At 37.8% G+C, this 14,644-nt stretch overlaps 1 protein-coding gene across 4 annotated transcripts in view; it reads left to right on the top strand.

Moving 5' to 3' along the window:
• Window positions 1-14,644, top strand: part of SPATA17 (spermatogenesis associated 17) — a 231,316-nt gene that overhangs the window by 3,312 nt on the left and 213,360 nt on the right. The gene's annotated exons all lie outside the window — the stretch shown is intronic.

Here is a 14,644-nt window from a genome sequence, read left to right as displayed (position 1 = left end):
AAACCATAATTTCTAATCTTTTAACTAATTTGTTATTCCTACAAAGGCAGTCTAGTCCCCAGGTAAGAAGTGGGTTTGCCTTGGGAAAGGCCTATTATCATCTTTGTTTTAAACTATAAACTAAGTTCCTGGCAAAGTTAGTTCAGCCTATGTCCAGGAATGAAAGAGGAAGCTTGAAGGTTAGAAGCAAGATGGAGTTGGTTAGGTCAGATCTCTTTCACTGTCTCAGTTACAGTTTTCCAGTGGCAGTTCCATTGTCACTTGACAGAGTGTTGGCCTTTTTGTCGTTGTTGTTGTTAACTTTCTCTAGTAATTCTTAGCTTCATTTCTGTTCTTCCAAACTATGAGATTTTCTTTGTGACTTATTGGTCATTTATACTGTACACTGTACTGTACTTTGTGGAGAAAAGAGTTCAGTATATGTTTATTGATCATATTGTTCATTTTCCCCATATTCTTATTTAAATTTCATCAAATCTGTCAAATTCTAATAGGAATAAGTTAGAATGTTCCTCTTCCACTATGTTTCTATAGTGTGGGTGAACCCAAAATATCTGAGACAGGCTTCAGTCAATTTAGAAAGTTTATTTTGCCAAGGTTAAGGATGCACCCGTGACACAGCCTTAGGAAGCCCTGATGTCATGTGCCCAAGGCAGTCCGGGTACAGCTTGCTTTTATACATTTTATGGAGACATGATATATCAATCAATACATGTAAGGTTTATATTAGTTCCACAAGGTGGAGGCCCTTTAGGTCTTAGGTAGATTTAAACATTTTCTGGCCAGGAGTGGTGGCTCACGCCTGTAATCCCAGCACTTTGGGAGGCTGAGGTGGGTGGATCACTTGAGGTCAGGAGTTCCAGACCAGCCTGTCCAACATGGCAAAACCCTGGGGTGGTGGTGCGCACCTAATCCCAGCTACTCGGGAGGCTGAGGCAGGAGAATCACTTGAACCCAGGAGGCAGAGGTTGAAGTGAGCCAAGGTCGGACCATTGCACTCCATCCTGGGCAACAGAGCAGGACTCAAATTCTGACTGGCAAGTGGTTCAGTGAGTTATTATCAGTAGAAAGAAATGAGGAATGTCTGGGTTATGATACGGGATTGGGGAGACCTGGGTTTTATCATTTTATCATGCAGATGAAGCCTCCAAGTTGCAAGCCTTAAAAAGAATGGACTGAGGCCGGGCGCAGTGGCTCAGGCTTGTAATCCCAGCACTTTGGGAGGCCAAGACGGGCAGTTCACGAGGTCAGGAATTCGAGACCAGCCTGGCCAACATGGAGAAACCCCGTCTCTACTAAAAATACAAAAATTAGCTGCGTGTGGTGGTGGGCGCCTTTAATCCCAGCTAATTGGGAGGCTGAGGCAGGAGAATCACTTGAACCCTAGAGGTGGAGGTTGCAGTGAGCCGAGATCATGCCACTGCACTCCAGCCTGGCGACAGAACAAGACTCCGTCTCAAAAAAAAAAAAAAAGGGGGTGTTTTCAGCAGAGGAGTGACATGATGTGACTTCTGTCTATAAAAACAATAAATAAAAAAGTAACCTTTAACTTTCAATGTCTTCAGTTTTGGTAACAAGGTAGGGACAGAAATGCTTCTTCCTAATGGCTAGCATCAGAATAATGCTGAAGTTGAAAGATGACTTTGTTGAGAAAATATATTCCTAAGTGGTTAAGACTAAGAGAATTATCCAAATTCAAGGACACTGAACAAAATTATAATTATTATTATTATTATTATCATTCTGAGACGGAGTCTCGCTCTGTTGCCCAGGCTGGAGTGCAGTGGCGTGATCTCAGCTCACTGCACCTCTGCCTCCCAGGTTGAAGAGATTCTCCTGCTGCAGACTCCTGAGTAGCTGGGATTACAGGCACCTGCCACCACACCCAGCTAATTTTTTTTTTTTCTTTTTTGCATTTTTAGTGAAGACGAGTTTTCGCTATGTTGGCCAGGCTGGTCTCGAACTCCTGGGCTCAAGCTATCTGCCCACCTCAGCCTCCCAAAGTGCTGGGATTACAGGCGTGAGCCACTGGGCCCAGCCCCTTTGACTTGTTTTTCAGCTGGATAAAGCATTTTGCTTTTGTTTTTCCCATTTCTACTTTCTTCCTCCACTTCCATCTTTTAACTTTTTGGTGCCAGTTTTTGCTGAACAAAATTTAAATCAAATCTGCTTGTGTCAATGAAAAAAGTAAATAACACTTAAAAATTTTTAAAACACGTAAGTTTTTTAACAATATGTAAGCAGAAATCAGCCAGATATATGTAAAATCTTTTTTAATTGGCTTAGCTGAAGGGAAAAGTATATTGGAGAATACAGAGAAACCAGTGGCTGAGGAAGAGGGCAAGAAGTTCTCTAGATACATGCTATATAGACCAACTGTCAAATGTCCACATCTCTTACTATCTGAAAGGGGGCTTGAGGAGTGCATAGGGATAGAGAAAAAGAAACAGAAAAAGAAATAAATGTTATTGAATATCTACTACATGCTGAGCACTGCTTTCACAAACATTATTTTATTTGATGGTTACAATAATCTTATAAGGTTATTTTTCTTATTCCTGGGTTACAACAAAGGAATGTGAGTTTTAGACCATCTATATTACTTGCCAAAGATAAAGAAGATCAAAGATCTAGTGACGTTTGATCCATTTCTGTCCACATTTACACCTGGGAGAGGGAGATCTTTAAATTATTACGTTTCTGCAGGGAAGTAAGTTCATCAAATACATAAGGCCTAAACTGCCTTTCTAAGATCAGGTTGAGAAAAAGAAAACGGGTGTACATTACTCTATGGTTCAAGACTGGTGATTTGCACGTACTTCATTACTCTGTATCAACCTAAGGTATAATGTTCCTTCAATTGTCCTGATTTCAGGATCTATTATTCCTATAAACGGAATAAATTTGTTTCTGACTCTGACATAGTAAATTGACTGTAGTTCCTCACTGTATTCTTAGTCTAATAATTTTGTTCAGTGTCCTTGAATTTGAACAATCCTCTTAGTCCCATTAGCCTAAATAAATAGCAGCTTAGTTGAACAGATGTGAGTCCCTTCCCCGATTCTAATTAGTTACTGAATTTTTTCTTACAGGTGTACTCAATTCTGACTAGTAAAACTTAGCAAACTTTCTTCCAAATACACGAGGAAGATTTTTGCCAAAGTGCAACAGTTCAAATCCTAACTCTGTATTACTTTAGGCTTAAATGTAAACTTTTAAACTTATATTCTTACCTTACTTAAACTCTTTAGATATTAGTTTTCTCATCTGTAACAGGGATAATAATGCCTATTGATATGTTAACTAAGAAGGTTAAATGATCATCTGGTATATTAGTAAGCACTCAATAAATTCATAATTATAATAGGAAATCACAACAGAAGGGTAAAGTATAAAATACATGTGATCAACTCAGTGAATATCAAAAAGGTAATTGAAAAATTTTACAGCTATTCCTAAATATTTTTCTTTTTTTCATTAAAAACGTAAAAATTTTTATTGCTGTATTATATACATTAAATAAAGTATATAAACTGTGTGAAGTGTACAACTCAGTAATTTTCCATAGGTATATACCTGTCCAAACTTCAGTCAGATAAAGTTCTGCAGTGTTTGTTTTAAAACATGTTTACGAAAGAAATAAAAGTGTTTTAATAATAAAGAATATGTTTCTAAAATCAACAGCCAACATTAGATGTGCTGCTGGAATACAATAGAGATGGTTCCATTTAATTCAAAAGCAAAACAAAACTGCACACTAATTCTGTCTATTTATCATGCCCTGAAAGACAGATCCCTATTTGCCAACATGTTCACTGCTGGCTCATTGATGGGGAAAAAGAAAATTGAAAGTACCTTTTACTGTATCATCAGTTTATCACTGCCCAACTAACCTGAGCAGAAAGCCCTGTATAGGTATCAAACAACTGAATATCTATTAAATAGGCAGATAAACTTCACAAGACATTTAAGGAAATGTTAGTTTGGAGGAAGGAGATTAAGCTAAGAAACCAGAACAGATGGCTACTGTGGAGTTAGAACTAATGGATGACATAGATACAAACTTCAATAAAAATGTAATGCGAACTTTTACAGAAATAAACTAGAGGAAAAAAGATACTGTAACCAATTTTTAAAAATAATAATTTTCCATTTAAAAATGTAATAGACGAATTAAAAACTAGAATAGTCACTACTGAAATATAAATATGTTAGGAAAGCAAATAAAGGAAATATCCATAAACACATGTGAATAGAAATCATGAGTAATAAGATTAATAATATGGAGGACATACCCAGAGGACTTGTTATGTGAATAATAGTTACTGCAGAATTCTCACTGGGAGTGGGGAAGACATAGAATAATAATAAAGAAATACCCTAGAAGAAAACTCCTAAACTAAAAAAAGAGTATGGCTTAGAATAGAAAGAATTCTCTGAGTCCTATATAGTATTTCCTTTAACACCTACTTCTTAGATATTATCTGGTGAACTTCCAAGACTACAGGAAAAATAATCTCATAAGATTCTATTCTAGACAGAAAATAAAAATAGTTATTTGCCAAGGAAATGAATGCCCTTTCTGCTCAACACAGGAACCCAAAAGACACAAAAACAATAATTACTAATGATTCAAGACCATAGATAAGAATTCTATCAAAGATTCATTTGGGGATTGGGATGAAAGAAAGACATTTTCAGACATGTAAAGACTCAGTTATGTCATCTATGTACCCTACCTGACGAAATGTACTCAAGAAAGTACTTGCCATGATCAAGTGAAAATTAAATTGGAGCAAAGATCTCGAGATAGAGGAAGAAGAGCAAAAGAAATAATAGAGACAACAATAAGCAATTCTACAATAATTTTCATTTAATTAAAAATTAAATAAGCATTATGTTATTGTGATTTACCTTATATTTAATTAAGACAAATTAATCTAGAAGAAGTAAAACAAATTAAGCTAGAAGAATCTGATTGGTACTTTAATGTCCTTTCTAGATATCTCCTTAGGCAAGTTCAAAAGTTCACTGTACATTTTCAGTCTTCCAAGTGATCATAGGCAATAGTCTTGCTATAATAATTGTCCCACTCTCACATAACAGAGGTTCTTTTTCCAGCTTCTAATATCAATTTTTTCACCATTCTTCTGACCCACAGGTATGGTCTTTCAATGACATGTGCATCTTCCTCACCTTCTCGCGCATCCCCCAGTCCCAAAACCAATACCATAATGTTTCAGGTTTTTGCCGTGGCCATCAACCATTCTATCAATTTTATTTTAAGCTTTTATAGTCAAATTAGTAAATTTATTCATCTGACTTTAGCGATCTGAGTTGTTCTTGGAACAGTCTTTCCCAACCTAAGATTATATTTATTTATAATATTTATAATTATTTATAATTTATTTATAATATTTAAAAAGTTTTGTTATATTTTTCCTTCAGTCTATGTGCAGTTGTGTTTATGTGCATGTATTGTGTGAGATAGAGGTCTAACTTTTTCTATAGAATACAGTTGTCTCAACACCAGTTATTAAATAGTCCATCCTTTTCTTACTAGTTTTAAATGTTGAATGATAAGTAAATCAAAGGCATAAAAATTGCAAAGGAAGAAGTAAAATTGTCTTTATTTACTGACAGCATAATTATATGTGTAAAAAACTCTAAACCACATACAAAAAAAGATTTAGAAGTAATAAATGAACTTAACAAGTTCGCAGGATGCAAGGGCAATATACAGTAGTCTTTACATAACAGCAATGAAAAATTATAATTTAAGACTTCGGCAATACCATTTTTAATAGCATCAAAATGCATGTCGTTTGACTCAGAACTGTCACTTTTTCTATTGGCCTCACAAAAATGCTCTTATGTATACACAAGTTGTGTGTAAGAGTATTTTATATACAGGATTATGTACAAGGGCATTCATTAAAGCATTATTCCTAATAGGCAAAAAACAAAAATAAAAACTGTAAATAACTTGTATCTATTTGCAACTACTCTGGCTAAATAAAGACAAGCATATGAGGAAAATAAATAGCAGTTTAAAGGAGTGCAACATTTTATACATAATGACATGAACAAAATCTCTGAGACAAAATAAGCTTTAAGAAAAGCCCAGATTATAGAAAATATATAATACATTTAGTGTTTTTTATGTAAAACAAATGTAAAAATACGTAAAGATACAAAACTGGAATTAGATAGATCTGGAATTACACATAGTAAGTGGTTAAATTTTAAAAATTGAAAGAAAGGTTGAAATAGAATCTTTTTTCTCTATGTTTTTCTGTATTATTTAACATTTTATATTGAGCATTGGTTAATCAGGTACTTATTTGTGAAATAAACAGTAGATAAATAGGAGAAAGTTTGTCCTAGGACAAAAATTTTGTTTTGAAAACAAAATTAAACATAGAAAATAAGTGGCCGTGGAAGATTTAACTAGTACAAAACTTGTCCTCCAACCGTGAAGGACTAGAAGACTCAACAAAATATATGAACAATTATTTTTAGGTATTGATGCAGTAGGCAATGCAGGATTTGATCTCAAGGAGAAAGATCAGCAAATGAGATTAACAAGACAATTACCCGAGCTTTCTTTTGGAGGCAATCTCTGAACAAAATTCAAACTCTCAATAGTGTAACATTCATAGTGTCCAGCATCTATTCATAAATTAGTAGTATTATAAAAATGTAGCAAACTGTGACCCACAATCAGGAGGGGAAAAAAAATCATCAATAGACACAGATCCAGAAAAACAAAGATGATAGAATAATCAGACAAGAATTTTTAAATAGCTATTTAAAATATACTTAAGGACTTAAAAGTAAACTATGAAGATAATAAGGAGTTAAATGGGACATTAAAAAGAAGCAAATTAAATGTTTAGAGATTAAAAACACAGTATCTGAAATTTAAAAATTATTAGGTGCATGCACATACACATATATATTTAAATTATTGAAACAATCTCAAATTTACAGAAAAATAACAAGTATAATACAAGGGTTTTTTTTCCTGAATCACACGAGAGTAAGTTGCAACCTGATGTCCCATTGTGCCCCAAATTCTTTACACTCAAGGACATTCTCTATATAACCACAATTCAACCATCAAAATCAAGAAATTAACATTGGCACATTTCTACCATCTAATCTTCAGACTCCATTCAAGCTTTGCCAAATTGCTCCAATAATGTTCTTTATAGCAAAAGGATCATGTTTGTCTTGTCTCTTTAGTTATCTTTAATATGGTACATTTTCTCAGTTTTTCTTTGGTATTTGTGACCTTGACACTTTTGAAGATTACAAATCAGTTATTTTTTAGAATTTCCCTCAATTTAAGTTTGTCTGATTTTTCCCCTTGATTAGATTCAGATTATGCACTCCAGGCAGGACTATCACAGAAGTGATACTGTGATCTTCTCAATGCATCCTACCAGATACTACCTGATTTTGACTTGTCCCATGACTGACAATATTCATTTAGATCACTTGATAAAGCTGTTGTCTGCAAGGCTTCTCTACTGGAATATTCTTTTTTCCTTTGTAATTTATAATTATTTTTAAAAAGCAGATCATTTGAAACTATGTATCCTATTCCTCATCAAACTTAAAATTTATTTGTTTATTTAAATAAGTATAGACTCATAGTTTCCTATTTTATTCAGTGGGTTAAAATCTGTCACTCTTATTTATAGTCATGCTAATATTGTCTCGGATTTGGCTAGTGAGAGCCACTTCAGTCTTCCTTCTGTGTCCTCATTGTTCTAATGCTTTCTTGATTCCTTGCTTTTTCTTGACACACAAAAAGTTGCAGACTGATATGGTTTGGCTCTGTGTCCCCACCAGATCTCATCTCGAATTGAAATCCCCCTAATCCTTACATGTTGAAGGGGGGATCTGGTGGGAGGTGATTGGATCATGCGGGTGGTTTCCTCCGTGCTGTTCTTGTGAAAGTGAGTGAGTTCTCACCAGATCTGATGGTTTTATAAGTGTCTGACAGTTCCTGCTTTGCATGCTGTTTCTCACCTGCCGCCATGTAAGACATGCGTGCTTCCTCTTCCACCATGATTGTAAGTTTCCTGAGGGCTCCCAGCCATGCAGAACTGTGAGTCAATTAAACCTTTTATTGATAAGGAGGTTTATTTATTTACTTACCCAGTCTTGGGTAGTATCTTTATAGCAGTGTGAAAACGAATGAATAACAGAGGCTTATCTTGTACTTTTCCTGCCAACCCCTAGAACCATCCATTTTTCCAAAGAGCCTTTGTTTCTTTCAGTGGATGCACATTGCTATTATGTTGCTGCTCTCCGGACCTCTCAGTGGAAGGAACAAAGGAATACGTGTTTGTACACATCTATACACATTTTACATCTATACTTACTTCTCTACCTATTGATGAACATATGTAATAAAATTCATGAGTTCACATTGACTACTCTATTTCAGATTCAACACAACACGTTCATTCGAGTTTTTTTCTCTTACCTTTTCTGACAGAGAGAAACCTGGCTCCCATTATCTTTAGAATATTTACTTATCTGATCAGTTCTTCTTTATGTAACCAAACTGTTGTCACCACAACTGCCTCTTCTCTTAGACCCAGCGTGGGCTCTACCTCCTCATGCTGAACCATAGCCTCCCCACCAACTTGGATGTTTTCCTCATCACTCTTGGGCTCTGATTCTCTATGCTGGCTACCTTCATGTGCAGATTCTTTTTTCTTCTTCCCTCTGCACCCCAAAGCCAGGCCTTCTCTCCATGGGACACACTGTCCTTGCTAAGCTCAGACTATGACATCTTACCCCAGGCAGCCCCCACTTGTGGATGCTCACCTTACCCCACACAGGCTCTGACACCTCATGCTGAGCCACTGTGCCTTCCTCCTCCCACACCCTTCATAGCACAGTGCCCTACTTTTCCTGCCCATTTCCAAGGCCTTTGAGACTTAATTGTTCAGGAAATGACATAAAGAGAAGTGAGGAGGAAGAGGAAGAAAAAGAAACTCTCTGTGTGTGTATATATATATATATATATATATATATATTTTTTTTTTTTTTTTTTTTTTTTTTTGAGATGGAGTCTCACTCTGTTGCCCAGGCTGGAGTGCAATGGCACGACCTCAGCTCACTGCAACCTCTGCTTCCCAGGTTCAAGCAATTCTCCTGCCTCAGCCTCCCAAGTAGCTGGGATTACAGGCACCCACCATCTTGTCTGGCTAATTTTTGTATTTTTGTAGAGACAGGGTTTCACTATGTTGGCCAGGCTGGTCTTGAACTCCTGACCTCAGGTGATCTGCCCATCTCAGCCCCCAAAGTGCTGGGATTACAGGCGTGAACCACCGCACCCAGCTAGGAAACCAAATATTTTTGAATGCACTAATATTATAGGTTCTAGTTCTAAATTATAATGACCTTGTTTTCCATGACTTCTGCACAGTATTTAACATTCGACCAACTATGGTAACTCCTACTATATGATTGAATACTAATGCATTTGCAACCCACTATTCCTTGAGCTGTGAAATAATAATAATGTTGAGGACTATTAATGAAATATAAAACATAGGTTCTAGTTCTAAAATATAGTCCTATTTCTCATCATCAAGCATCTGTTATTAGGCACATGAGTGATAATCAAAACACAAAATATAGATTAAGTATACTGTAGTTTCTGCCTTTAAGGAGCATGAAATCCTTAAGACCTAGTAGCGAAATTATATGCAAAACAATAATCATTTTACACATCAACATATCTGACAGCACAGAGCAGCTAATATTGGAATTTTATTCCTACTGTCTAAAATAGTTACAAGTTATATGATAATGAAAAAGAAAGAGTATTGAGTTTTTAATCTAGTATTTATTCATAGGTAATATACATGGGTCAGACTAAGCACAGTCTGTTGATGTGTAAAATGCATATTTTTTGCATATTACAGGAAAGATATTTAACTACACATTGTTTTTTTCATTTTCTACTTATTGTCAGTTAATTTCTGGCCACTAATGATATACATGAATATACTGTTATCCAGGGTTATAGTACTTATTTCTAGTTGATGATGAAGTGACTGGAAACTTCCAGTTACTTCTTGATGTTTTATTACATTACTGGTGATACTTTTGGTCTTTCATCATGATTAATTCATTTAGTATTCATTGTGATAATACTGATCATAATAAATTTATTTCAAATTCATGTAGATGTCATAATTTATTCACTGCTGTAGGATTTTCATTGTAATTTGGAACTAATTAATATACCATTAAAATAAAGTGTTACCAACATTTTTCATTTTAAACATAAAATGTCTAGCAGTTCATGACATATTGTATGAGTATTCAGCATCCCAGCGGTAACCCAGCATCTGTAAATTTTGTTTTTAAGCAGTTAAAAAAAGGGCAACAGAGAAACATGTATAGAAGTCAAATTTTAGCACATAAGTTAAAGTTTAGTAGTAAGTTAACTACTAGTTAATTTTTAGTGCCTCCTTCCTTTTAATTGCAATGTATAATTCTTATTAATATAACATATGCTTGTATATATACACATTATTAATATCCCAAAAAGAAATTATTTAATTTTCCACTTGACTGGTGTCACCAGGAGAGGTTAAAAAACATAAACCCAAAACAGTTAATTTGATTGCTTCTCTTCTGCATTTCTAATGACAATTATAAATAAAGGGTGAATTCATACAAATACATTAATAACTAATACAGTAAGTTCAAAAGAAGCGTTAGATGTGTCTATGTGCCTTATTTATATTTTTCTTCCATTTTTGTAAAGGTACCCAGTTGATTGTTGGTGGGAAAGGAGAAACAAATGTTTTCAGTCATTTAAATGGACTATATTAAGAACATGAAAAACAAATCTAGTATAGTTTGTTAAATATTAATGGTAAAGGGTTTAAATAACCATAAGAAACAGCTCTAGTGTATTATCATGAATTTTATTGCACATTAGCTTTATTGAATGAAATTATTCTTATTTTTTCCACGCTCTATCTTCTTTGAGTTGCCTGCTCTACTGGACATTATATTGTTGTATCTTTTCCATGTTGGCCATTAATGACAGTGTCTTTGTTCCACTATCCCATCTTGTTATTGGTCAGGATAAGATTTTAAAAGAAAAATGAAGAATTCCTTCTAACCCTGCAACCAGTTGAATAATGGCCTTGTTTTCCATGACTTCTGCACAGTATTTAACATTGTTTAATCATGATCTCCCATCCTGATGCCTTCCCATTAACTTCTATGACACTGCACTATACTTGCATCTTATGATTGGACCTCTTTTTTTTTTTTTTTTTTTTTTTTTTTTTTTTTACAATTGTTGTTATTTAGTATCTTTTACTGTAAATCTTTACAGAGATTATCAAACTTTGGGGATGTGTGTTTCCATGGTCAAAATGTTGATAATCAGGGAGTCTAGAGTTCCTTAATATTATGCACAAAACTCTGAAAACCAAGGCCTTTTGCCTTGGCTTCAACTATTAATCTCCTCATTTCCCCCATCCTTCATTTCTGTCTTGAAATTTGTGTTTTATCATTCTCATTATAATTTTACTATATATGTATACATCCTTAGTGAACATCTCTAAAGTTTTGTGAGGTCTTTACTTATGTAAATAAAATTATTCTGTATATGTTCAAAGGCCAAACTGTTTCCTAGCAGCAATATATATGAATTCTTAACACTGACACTTGGTATAGTCTGAAATTTTGGGGTGTTGCTATAGATGTTGGTATCATTTCAAATTCTTAGTCTCTCAGTTTATTTTATTGTTTTAGGGAGATTGGTGCTACCTTTTCCCACAAAGTCTCAATATTATATTTAGAAATTGATTACATGTTTTTTGTGTTCTCCTTTTCTTGCATTTTACTTTCCCTTTCTTCTCCTCTTTTCATTTCTTCCTCTCTTCCCCTTTAGAAACAGTGATGGTTAAAAACCCAGCCTTTGAGCCGAGCACGGTGGCTCACGCTTGTAATCCCAGCACTTTGGGAGGCCGAGGTGGGTGGATCACGAGGTCAGGAGTTCGAGACCAGCCTGGCGAACATGGTGAAACCCCATCTCTACTAAAAATACAAAAATTAGCCAGGCATGGTGGCGTGTGCCTGTAGTTCCAGCTACTCGGAGGCTGAAGCAGAAGAATCGCTTGAACCCAGGAGGCGGAGATTGCAGTGAGCCGAGATCACACCACTGCACTCCAGCCTGGGCAACAGAGCAAGACTCTGTCTCAAAAAACCCCAAACAAACAAAAAGAAAAACAGCGTCTAGAGCAGGACTACCAAGGATTAAATGCCAGCTGTGACATTTACTAAAGATGTGACCTTGGGCATATTACTATGCTTTCTCCACAGTGGTATCTTCTTCTGTCAGTAGAGATAATAATTCTCTTCTTCATAGAGGTATTGAAAGTGTGTCCGGAATTGGTGGGTTCTTGGTCTCACTGACTTCAAGAATAAAGCCGCAGACCCTCGCGGTGGGTGTTACAGCTCTTAAGGTGGCACGTCTGGAGTTGTTCCTTCTGATGTTCGGATGTGTTCAGAGTTTCTTCCTTCTGGTGGGTTCGTGGTCTCGCTGGGTCAGGAGTGAAGCTGCAGACCTTCGCGGTGAGTGTTACAGCTCATGAAAGCAGCGTGGCCCCAAACAATGAGCAGTAGCAAGATTTATTGCAAAGAGCGAAAGAACAAAGCTTCCACAGTGCGGAAGGGGACCCCAGCGGGTTGCCACTGCTGGCTCGGGCAGCCTGCTTTTATTCTCTTATCTGGCCCCACCCACGTCCTGCTGATTGGTACAGCCGAGTGGTCTGTTTTGACAGGGCGCTGATTGGTGCGTTTACAATCCCTGAGCTAGACATAAATGTTCTCCACCTCGCCATCAGATCAGTTAGATACAGAGTATAGACACAAAGGTTCTCCAAGGCCCCACCAGAGCAGCTAGATACAGAGTGTCCATTGGTGCATTCGCAAACCCTGAGCTAGACACAGGGTGCTGATTGGTGTATTTACAAACCTTGAGCTAGATACAGAGTGCCCATTGGTGTATTTACCATCCCTGAGCTAGACATAAAGGTTCTCCAAGGCCCCACCAGAGCAGCTAGATACAGAGTGTCCATTGGTGCACTCACAAACGCTGAGCTAGACACAGGGTGCTGATTGGTGTGTTTACAAACCTTGAGCTAGATACACAGTGCCGATTGGTGTATTTACAATCCCTGAGCTAGACATAAATGTTCTCCAAGTCCCCACCAGACTCAGGAGCCCAGCTGGCTTCACCCAGTGGATCTGGCACCTGGGCTGCAGGTGGAGCTGCCTGCCAGTCCCACAACATCCGCTGGCACCCCTCAGCCCTTCGGTGGTCGATGGGACTGGGCGCCTTGGAGCAGGGGGCAGCGCTTGTCAGGGAGGCTTGCGCTGCACAGGAGCCCACGGAGGTGGGGGAAGGCTCAGGCATGGCGGGCTGCAGTCCCCAGGCCTGCCCCGCAGGAAGGCAGCTAAGGCCCGGCGAGAAATCGAGCGCAGCGCCGGTGGACTGGCACTGCTGGGGGACCCAGTACACCCTCCGCAGCCGTTGGCCCGGGTGCTAAGTCCCTCATTGCCCGGGGCAGGCAGGGCCCGCCGGCGGCTTCGAGTGCGGGGGCCCGCCAAGCCCACGCCCACCCGGAACTCCAGCTGGCCCTCAAGCGCCGCTCGCAGCCCCGGGTCCCGCTCGCGCCTCTCCCGCCACACCTCCCTGCAAGCTGAGGGAGTGGGCTCCGGCCTTGGCCAGTCCAGAAAGGGGCTCCCACAGTGCAGCGATGGGCTGAAGGGCTCCTCAAGGGCCGTCAAAGTGGGAGCCCAGGCAGAGGAGGCGCCGAGAGCGAGTGAGGGCTGTGAGGACTGCCAGCACGCTGTCACCTCTCAAAAGGATTATGTATGAGTTAATTCACTGGTATGTGAAATATTAGGAACAATGCCTGACATATAAGGTTTTATTTAGTAAAACGTATTCATTTCCTTCTGTTTCTCTCAACAGCTCCTTTCATGTCTGCCTGTCTTTTTCCCATCATCACCCAGGGTTTAAGTTACTAAGAGGATAGAGGTACTCATGGGCTCTCAGCAACTATGTCATCCTAAAGTAGGGAGGTTTCAATGTTGGGAGTAGATCTAGTGAGGGAAGCCTGTGAGTGGCATTTCTCACTGGGATGGAATATGCCAACAGGCATGTTTCTCCTTCAGGTAGCACCTTTGGTAAGACAAAGTTTGAGTGTTAGGAGTAACACCAATGATCTCTCCTGAGGCCATGGGGAATACAGTATAGGACAAAATAGACAAGATTACTTCCTTCGATGTTTTCAAGTTTAGTGGAAGAGACCATCGTTAAATAATTTTTAAATATGATTGTGGTAAATATTATGAAGAGCTATGAGAGTGTAACATGGAAAGGCCTAATTGTAGTCTGGGAAGTCAGGGAAAGTTTTCTGGAGGAAAGGACTTTAAGCTGTTCTCCCTCCCACATGGAGGACAATAATATGATGCCAGAATACACTTTAGTCAAGCCTCTTTTTTAAATTTTTTTATTTTTATTTTGAGACAAGAGTCTCGCTCTGTTGCCCAGGCTGGAGTGCAATGGCGCTATCTCAGC

The sequence above is a fragment of the Pongo abelii genome, chromosome 1 (genome assembly GCF_028885655.2).
Source record: "Pongo abelii isolate AG06213 chromosome 1, NHGRI_mPonAbe1-v2.0_pri, whole genome shotgun sequence".
Lineage (NCBI taxonomy): Eukaryota > Metazoa > Chordata > Mammalia > Primates > Hominidae > Pongo > Pongo abelii.
Note: the sequence above shows the minus strand (reverse complement) of the source record. Positions and strands in the feature narration are given on the sequence as shown.